At 46.6% G+C, this 9672-nt stretch overlaps 1 non-coding gene across 1 annotated transcript; it reads left to right on the forward strand.

Moving 5' to 3' along the window:
- Nucleotides 1–1915: 1915 nt before the first annotated feature.
- trnan-guu (transfer RNA asparagine (anticodon GUU)) lies at nt 1916–1989 on the forward strand. The gene has a single exon. It is a non-coding gene; the product is annotated as a tRNA-Asn (tRNA).
- Nucleotides 1990–9672: the final 7683 nt, after the last annotated feature.

Here is a 9672-nt window from a genome sequence, read left to right on the forward strand (position 1 = left end):
CCGCAGTACTGCAGAAGAAGCCACCGAGACTGAAGACCAGGCAGTGACTTCCCACAGCTGAGCTGAGCAAGAAAACGGGCTGCGTGTGGTGGTGAACATGGTCGCGAGTGTCCCAAGCCAGTAACCAGATATCCCAGGCCAGCTGGATAAGGGCTCAGGGTTTTCTCAGAAGTGAAGCTTTTCAGGGCTATTCTGGGGAGGGTAATTCATTGGTAGGGGTGGGGTTAAAATCCACCAGGGAATTACTGCGTGTTACTAGGTTCATTTCTGTACTGTATGTATATTGTTTGTAACCGGGATTTTATTCTCCACAGAGACAGTGATTTCGTTTAGCAGTGCATGTTTTAGACAGTGTATGTTAGACCAAATAAATATACTACGATTTATCACTGAAGCATCCCTTTCCATGACTCATTTAATTTACACTCTGAATAATAATTCCCGGATCTAGAACTTTCGTAAGGTGGGGGCGATTCAAACCGTCCGTCTTGCAATTGGGCGAGGATCACAAACACTGACAATATTTACTAAAGGATATACTTGCTTTGGAGGCAGTTCAGAGAAGGTTCACTGGGTTGACTCTGGAGATGAGCGGTCGACTTATGAGAAAAGGTTGAGTAGGTTGGGCCTCTACTCATTGGAATTCAGAAGAATGAGAGGTGATCTTATCGAAATGTATAAGGTAATGAGGGAGCTTGATAAGGTGGATGCAGAGAGGATGGTTCCACTGATAGGGGAGACTAGAACTTGGGGGCAAAATCTCAGAATAAGGGGCCGCCCATTTAAATCTGTGATGAGGAGGAATTTCTTCTGTCAGAGGGTTGTAAATCTGTCAAACTCACTGCCTCAGAGAGCTGAGAAAGCCACGACATTAAATAAGTTTAAGACAGAGATAGCTTCTTCAATGATAAGGGAATAAGGCTTATGGGGAACGGGCAGGGATGTGAACTTGAGTCCATGATCGGATCAGCCATGATCATATTAAATGGCGGAGCAGGCTCGAGGGGCCATACGGCCTACTCCAGCTCCTCCTTCTTAAGTTCTTATGTTCTGAATAGCGACACACAAAAAAATGCTTTGATCATGGTTACACCTTATCTTCACGTTTGTCAAACATTTGGCTCGTTGGTCTCGGGCTGTGATTTCCCTTTGGAGTTGTTCATTGAAATTTACGAGGGGTCCCAGAGGAGCCCTGATATTGCTCGCATATTTTGAAATTGCATCGAACTTTTGCAAAGAATGACTTGCATATCTGCAGCGCTTTTCAGGAACTCATGAAGCCCCAAAGCGCTTTACAGCCATTGAGTTCTGTTTGAAGTGTTGTAGTTTGGGGAAAGATGTGCCCAGATCACCAAACATGAACCTCAACTCTTTGCAAAGAGTTTGGTGCAAATGATCAGGCATCTCAGGGACTTGGACTTTCTTTGAATAAGTTCTGCTTGTACCTGCATTCAAGCTTGAAACAGCAACTGGGCTTCCATCTCACGGGAGGTTTGGGGTTGATGTGTGTCGCTTTCAATCTTTGAAATTTCACCAAGCAAAGAAACGGTGAATCCAACTGTCCCTGTCTGCATTTAGTTCCCGTTGAATCACAGGAATATCCGCAGTCAGGAGCTGAAAAGAAATTCAAACCTAATACCGGCTTCGAGACAATCAGAATACTTTGTCACAGACAAGGCACTGGAAGGCTGGAAGGTAATTCACACCGGTTGTGGGAGAGCTGGTTGGTGGTGACATGGAAGTGTCTGCAGTGTGCGGAACCAGACTGCTTCCACGCATCCACAATGAATGTCCCTCCATTTATTTGGGAAAAGTACAACTGAGAGTGGACAAGTTCCATACCGGTCAGAGCAATCTGAAGCTTTAACTGACTGACACCCTGGTTTTGGATGTCTTGCACCTTATATGTCCATCAGTCTCTGTGGCGCAATGGGTTAGCGCGTTCGGCTGTTAACCGAAAGGTTGGTGGTTCGAGCCCACCCCGGGACGAAGTATTTAACTGTTTTTCCCCGAGTATTCGGTACCGCACAGTCCCAGGTTGTCATTGTGCGTTTTGGCTGCACGAATCTATTCCGCAAATGTTGCCAGCAGTGCTGTTATCCAATTAGTTCCCACTCCAATATTTTATGAGCATTCAGTTCAAGTAAAACGATAACAATTTTTTACATGGATCATGTTCCTCCATCCAGCCCATTAGAAATAAATTATGTTATTGGGTTTAAAGAAACTGGTGGAAATTGATTCCATTGATACATATATAGAACTGGAACTGCGGTCTCAAGTGCTCCTCCTATCAAGAATAGACACACACACAATCAATGGTTTTACAACTGAGTCATAAACACTTACAATTTTAAACAATTCTCATACAGCGTGTAAATGAGATAGGGATAAAACGTCATCACATGTAAAGAGAAAATGAATGATTGAAGATACCACTATTCCTCAGTAATTATATTATTATTTATTTCATTCTGAAGAAGGTTATCGGCTAATTAATGGTGATTAAAAGAATTCTTACTTTTGCACGTTGGCGGCATGTCATCCAATTTTATCAGGTTTTAAATTTAAAAATGGGTTACAATGCTGGTTGAATACATGACCCCAAAGTCTTTTTGGGATCACAGGTTGAGTCTCTCTGGTGGTTTACGCTCTCTTGTAGAGCGCCTGAGTTGCGGCTCCGGTTGTTGTGCGCTGACCTGTGTGTCTGCTGTTTGCGGTGCCTCAGGACTATCCGGACTGCCCACAGTGACTGGGCGCTCCTCCCTTTGGTTCCGGTGTTCGGTCACCTGTGCTCGAGTGAACTCTATATCATGTTCTTCCTCTGCTTCTTCTTTGGGGTTGCTGAACCTCCTTTTTGTTTGATCCACGTGTTTGCGGCAGATTTGTCCATTGGTAAGTTTAACGACCAGAGTCCTATTGCCCTCTTTGGCAATCACAGTGCCTGCGAGCCATTTAGGCCCTGCAGTGTAGTTGTGGATAACAACAGGGTCGTTTACACCAATATATCGTGCCCTCGCATTCCTGTCATGGTCGTTATATTGTGATTGGCGCCTGCTCTCAACAATTTCTTTCATGGTGGGGAGTATAAGGGATAACAGGTTTTGAGTGTCCTCATCATTAGCAGCCCTGCGAGTGGAACCCCTGTGAGCGAGTGTGGTCGAGATCTATTGGCCAACAGGAGGCGTGATAAGTGGCTTTGTAGGGAACCCCCTTGGATTCTGAGCATCCCCTGTTTGATTATCTGCACTTTTCGTTCTGCCTGGCCGTTTGAGGCTGGCTTGAACGGTGCCTTTCTGACATGGTTAATTCCATTGCCTGCCATGAAGTCCTGGAATTCAGTGCTTGTGAAGCACGGGCCATTGTCGCTGACCAAGATGTCCGGTAGACCGTGGGCGGCGAACATTGCCCGTAGACTTTCTACCGTGGCAGAGGATGTGCTTGAATTTAAAATGTCACACTCGATCCATTTGGAGTGGGCGTCTACTACAACCAAAAACATTTTTCCGATGAAAGGACCTGCGCAGTCATCATGGATGCGTGACCAAGGCTTGGCGGGCCATGGCCAGGGGCTAAGGGGGGCTTCCCTGGGCGCATTGCCCAGCTGGGCACACGTGTTGCACCTGCGAACACAAACTTCCAGATCTGCATCTATCCCTGGACACCAAACGTGTGACCTGGCAATTGCCTTCATCATGACAATGCCCGGATGCTCATTGTGGAGTTCTCTGATGAACACCTCTCTGCCCATCTGGGGCATGACTACACGGTTTCCCCACAGTAGGCAATCGGCCTGAATCGAGAGTTCATCCCTGCCCCCGTGAAATGGTTTAAATTCCTCAGGGCATGCCCTGTACGTGGCTGCCCAGTCCCCATGCAGGACACATTTCTTGACTAGAGACAATAGCGGGTCTCTATTTGTCCAGACATTAATCTGACCGGCTGTCACAGGTGAGCCTTCACTTGCGAAAGCTTCAACAGCCATGACCATCTCAGCGGCATGCTTGGTAGCCCGCTCAGTGGTGTCTAGTGGAAGCCTGCTGAGTGCATCGGCGCAGTTTTCAGTGCCCGGTCTGTGCCGAATTGTGTCGTCATTGGTGGCTGACGTGAGTGCCCACCTCTGTATGCGGACCGATGCGTTTGCATTTATGGCCTTGTTGTCGGCCAAAAGGGATGTGAAGGGTTTGTGATCTGTCTCCAGCTCAAATTTCCTGCCAAACAGGTACTGGTGCATTATCTTTACCGAATATACACATGCGAGCGCCTCCTTTTCTATCATCCCGTAGCCCCTTTCTGCCTGGGACAGACTTCTGGAGGCATAAGCTACCGGCTGTAACTGACCCTTGGCATTGACATGCTGCAACACACACCCGACACCATAGGACGACGCATCGCACGTTAACACAAGTTTCTTACATGGGTCATATCGCGTTAACAGATTGTTGGAACATAACAAATTGTGTGCTCTATTAAAAGCCCTTTCCTGGCTGTCCCCCCAGACCCATTCGCGACCTTTGCTTCGGAGCACGTGTAGCGGCTCGAGCAGCGTGCTCAATTTGGGAAGAAAGTTACCAAATAGTTGGGGAGCCCCAGGAACAAACGCAGCTCCGTCGTGTTACGGGGTCTGGGTGCTCTCTGGATCACTTCCGTCTTGGACGCAGTAGGGCTCATCCCGTCTACTCCTACCCTCATCCCCAGGAATTCTCCCTCTGGAGCTAGGAAGATGCACTTCGCCTTTTTCAGTCGCAGCCCTACCCGGTCCAGTCTGCGTAGCACCTCCTCCAGGTTGTGGAGGTGTTCTTCAGTATCGTAACCCGTGATGAGGATGTCGTCCTGAAAAACCATCGTCCCTGGAATCGACTTGAGGAGGCTTTCCATATTTTGTTGGAAGATCGCGGTGGCTGAGCGAATCCTGAACGGACATCTGTTGTACTCAAACAACCCCTTGTGTGTCGTGATGGTGGTCAGCTTCTTCAACTCACTCGCCAGCTCCTGGGTCATGTAAGCTGAGGTCAGGTCCAATTTTGAAAAAAGTTTGCCACCGGATAGCATCGCAAAGAGGTCCTCCACTCTCGCTAGCGGGTACTGGTCTTGGAGTGACACCCGATTGATGGAGGCCTTGTAATCACCATATATCCTGACTGACCCATCCGCTTTGAACACCGGTACAATCGGGCTCGCCCAGTCACTGAATTCGACTGGCAAAATGATACCTTCCCTCAGCAGGCGGTTCAATTCACCTTCTATCTTTTCCCGCATCACGTACGGCACCGCTCTGGACTTGTGGTGTCCTGGCCTGGCTTCCGGGTTTATGTGAATCACTACCTTGGCCCCCATGAAAGTGCCAATGCCGGGTTGAAATAATGAGTCAAATTTGTGCAGGATCTGTGAGCATGAAACTCGCTCCACAGAGGAAATATCATTGACATTGCCCCATTTCCAGTTCTCGACAGCAAGCCAACTCCTCCCCAGTAGTGCGGGACCGTCCCCCGGTACAACCCAGAGTGGCAACCTGTTCTCCGAATCTTTGTGGATCACGATTATCGTGGCGCTGCAAAGCACCGGAATGATCTCCTTGGTGTATGTCCGTACCTGTGCGTCAATCGGTGATAATTTTGGCCCTACTGGCCTTGGACGCCCACAACTTTTCAAACTATTTGATACCCATCAGGGACTGGCTAGCCCCCGTGTCTAGCTCCATTGATACTGGGATGCCACTGAGGAGCACTTTCATCATTATCGGTGACGTCCTGGTGTATGAACTGTATACGTGCTCCACATGAACTCACTGAACTTCAGCTTCCAGCGATTTCCCCCAGCGTTCATTTCTGCAATTTCTGTAGGTATTTTGTTCATCTCTGCAAACTCCGGCTGAGTTTGTGCCTCCATGCCTCCAACATGAGCTGTTGTTGGAAACAAAAGATCCCTTGCTCATCAATCGTCCCTGACTACCCCTGTGACTGCCCTTGAGTGTGCCATTAACAGGTGTTGATGGCCCCATTACTGGCCACATTGTCCCTTGGAATGGTATGAATCGCCGTTCTGCTTGCCATTATCTCTGTCGAATTCCCCCTCTGGGTTCGACTACATGTTGGGGCATACCCGATTGCCCTTGTCTGCCTGGAGAACTGTGTGCTGCTTCAACAATGTTGATTCTCTGTCCCAACCATTCCTTTACACAGTATCTCTCGTCTATTCTGCTAGCGGCCAAGCTCACGTGGTTTAAATCCCAGTTCCTCGTCGCCATTGATACATCCTTACTATACAGTAGAAATGCACACGAGGCCCATGCTTGAGAAAAGGTCAGTCTGTGGCCTGTCCTTTATTCCTTTGCACTCAAGTGATGAAAGTGGGTGGAGCTTCCCCTTTTATACCTGAAGGTCCAGGTTAGAAGTGTCTCCCACAAGTTCACCACCTAGTGGTCATTGTTCTCACAGTGTACAACTGAGGTCAGATTATATATGGGTTACAATGTTGGTTGAATACATGACAATAAGCACTTAAAATTTTAAACCATTCTCCTAAAATACAGTGTGTAAACGAGATAGGGATAAAAGTTCATCACATGTAAAGAGAAAATTAATGATTGAAGCTAGTAAAAGATCCTCTCGGAATAAGTGATCACAGTATGGTTGAATTTGTAATACAGATTGAGGGTGAGGAAGTAGTGTCTCAAACGAGCGTACTATGCTGAAACAAAGGGGACTATAGTGGGATGAGGGCAGAGTTGGCAAAAGTAGTCTGGAAACACAGACTAAACGGTAGCACAATTGAGGAACAGTGGAGGACTTTTAAGGGGCTCTTTCATAGTGCTCAACAAAAATATATTCCAGTGAAAAAAGGGCAGTAAGAGAAGGGATAACCAGCCGTGGATAACCAAGGAAATAAAGGAGAGTATCAAATTAAAAACCAATGCGTATAAGGTGGCCAAGGTTAGTGGGAAAATAGAAGATTGGGAACATTTTAAACGACAGCAAAGAATGACTAAGAAAGCAATAAAGAAAGGAAAGATAGATTACGAAGGTAAACTTGAGCAAAGAATAAAAACGGATAGTTAAAGCTTTTACCGATATATAAAACGGAAAAGAGTGACTAAAGTAAATGTTGGTCCCTTAGAAGATGAGAAGGGAGATTTAAAAATGGGAACTGTGGAAATAGCTGAGACCTTAAACAATTATTTTGCTTCGGTCTTCACAATGGAAGACACAGAAACCATGCCAGAAATTGCTGGTCACAGGAATGTGGGAAGAGAGGACCTTGAAACAATCACTATCACTAGGGGGGTAGTGCTGGACAGGCTAATGGGACTCAAGGTAGACAAGTCCCCTGGTCCTGATGAAATGCCAGGGTATTAAAAGAGATGGCGGAAGTTACAGCAGATGCATTCGTTATAATCTACCAAAATTCTCTGGACTCTGGGGAGGTACCAGCGGATTGGAAAGCAGCTAATGTAATGCCTCTGTTTAAAAAAGGGGGCAGACAAAAGGCAGGTAACTATAGGCTAGTTAGTTTAACATCTGTAGTAGGGAAAATGCTTGAAACTATCATGAAGGAAGAAATAGCGGGACATCAAGATAGGAATAGTGCAATCAAGCAGACGCAGCATGGATTCATGAAGGGGAAATCATGTTTACCTAATTTACTGGAATTCTTTGAGGATAAAACGAGCATGTTGGATAGAGGTGTACCGATGGATGTGGTGTATTTAGATTTCCAAAAGGCATTCGATAAGGTACCACACAAAAGGTTACTGCAGAAGATAAAGGTACGCGGAGTCAGTGGAAATATATTAGCATGGATAGAGAATTGGCTGGCTAACAGAAAGCAGAGAGTCGGGATAAATGGGCCCTTTTCGGGTTGGAAATCGGTGGTTAGTGGTGTGCCACAGGGCTCGGTGCTGGGACCACAACTGTTCACAATATACATAGATGACCTGGAAGAGGGGACAGAGTGTAGTGCAACAAAATTTGCAGATGACACAAAGATTAGTGGGAAAGCAGGTTGTGTAGAGGACACAGAGAGGCTGCAAAGAGATTTAGATAGGTTAAATGAATGGGCTAAGGTTTGGCAGATGGAATACAATGTCGGAAAGTGTGAGGTCATCCACCTTGGGAAAAAAAACAGTAAAAAGGGAATATTATTTGAATGGGGAGAAATTGCAACATGCTGCGGTGCAGAGGGACCGGGGGGTCCTTGTGCATGAATCCCAAAAAGTTAGTTTGCAGGTGCAACAGGTAATCAGGAAGGCGAATGGAAGGTTGGCCTTCATTGCGAGAGGCATGGAGTACAAAAGCAGGGAGGTCCTGCTGCAACTGTATAGGGTATTGGTGAGGCCGCACCTGGAGTACTGCGTGCAGTTTTGTTCACCTTACTTCAGGAAGGATATACTAGCTTTGGAGGGGGCACAGAGACAATTCACTCGGCTGATTCCGGAGATGAGGGGGTTACCTTATGATGATCGATTGAGCAGACTGGGTCTTTGCTCGTTGGAGTTCAGAAGGATGAGGAGTGATCTTGTAGAAACAATTAAAATAATGAAAGGGATAGACAAGATAGAGGCAGAGAGATTGTTTTTACTGGTCGGGGAGACTAGAACTAGGGGGAACAGCCTCAAAATACGGGGGAGACATCCATTGTGGATGTGTGGAAGCAGTCTGGTCCCGCACACTGCAGACACTTCCATGTCACCGCCAACCAGCTCTCCCACAGCCGGTGTGATCTACCTTCCAGCCTTCCGGTGCCTTGTCTGTGACAAAGTATTCTGATTGTCCCGAAGCCGGTATTAGGTTTTAATTTCTTTTCAGCTCCTGACTGCGGATATTCCTGTGATTAAACGTGAACAAAATGCTTACAGGGACAGTTGGATTCAGCGATTCTTTGCTTGGGGAAATTTCAAAAATTGAAAGCGATACACATCAACCCCAAACCTCGTCACCTACTCGCGAACCGCTACACGCTGCTTCCGTGAGATGGAAGCCCAGTTGCTGTTTCAAGCTTGAATGCAGGAAAAAGCAGAACTTATTCCAAAAAGTCCAAGTCCCTGAGGCATCTGATTATTTGCACCGAACTCCTTCGCAAAGAGTTGAGGTTCGTGTGGGGTGATTTGGGCACATCTTTCCCCACACTATAACACTTCAAATATAACTCAACGGCTGTAAAGTGCTTTCTCTCTTCCTCTTGTCTGTATCCTGTGCTTTTATTTCTCTATTTATTCCCCCTGTCTCAATTTCTAGTGTTTAAAAGGGAACAAAAGATGAAGTGGGTGTCACTGTGGAACAATTTCTCTCGCTCAAAGTTAGATGCACGATCGTCGCTCCATGAGGTCTCGGCAGCTAGCCGTTGATATTCAGGTCCATAAATAAATATATTTTTTTGTATTTATACAAATTATCGAAGCTGTTCCCTGGTCGCGTGGTTAAGATGTCGAGCATTAAACCTCTTTCCATTCTCAATCAGTTCATCGCAGAAACATAATTGAGGTGTGTGAGAGGATTAATGATTGCTGTAATCGCCGTTAATAACCCCACTACTATCTGTTACAGAACGAGCTTACACATTCTGCCGCTTCTCCTGCCCTTTGCCGGACACATGTACCGGGTTTAATTTTACAAACTGGGTGTGTTCGCTGATCGCGGGGAGACGGTATGAGCCTCTGTGGCCCCACTGTGAGGA

This window comes from Pristiophorus japonicus, unplaced genomic scaffold (assembly GCF_044704955.1).
Source record: "Pristiophorus japonicus isolate sPriJap1 unplaced genomic scaffold, sPriJap1.hap1 HAP1_SCAFFOLD_147, whole genome shotgun sequence".
Classification (NCBI taxonomy): domain Eukaryota; kingdom Metazoa; phylum Chordata; class Chondrichthyes; family Pristiophoridae; genus Pristiophorus; species Pristiophorus japonicus.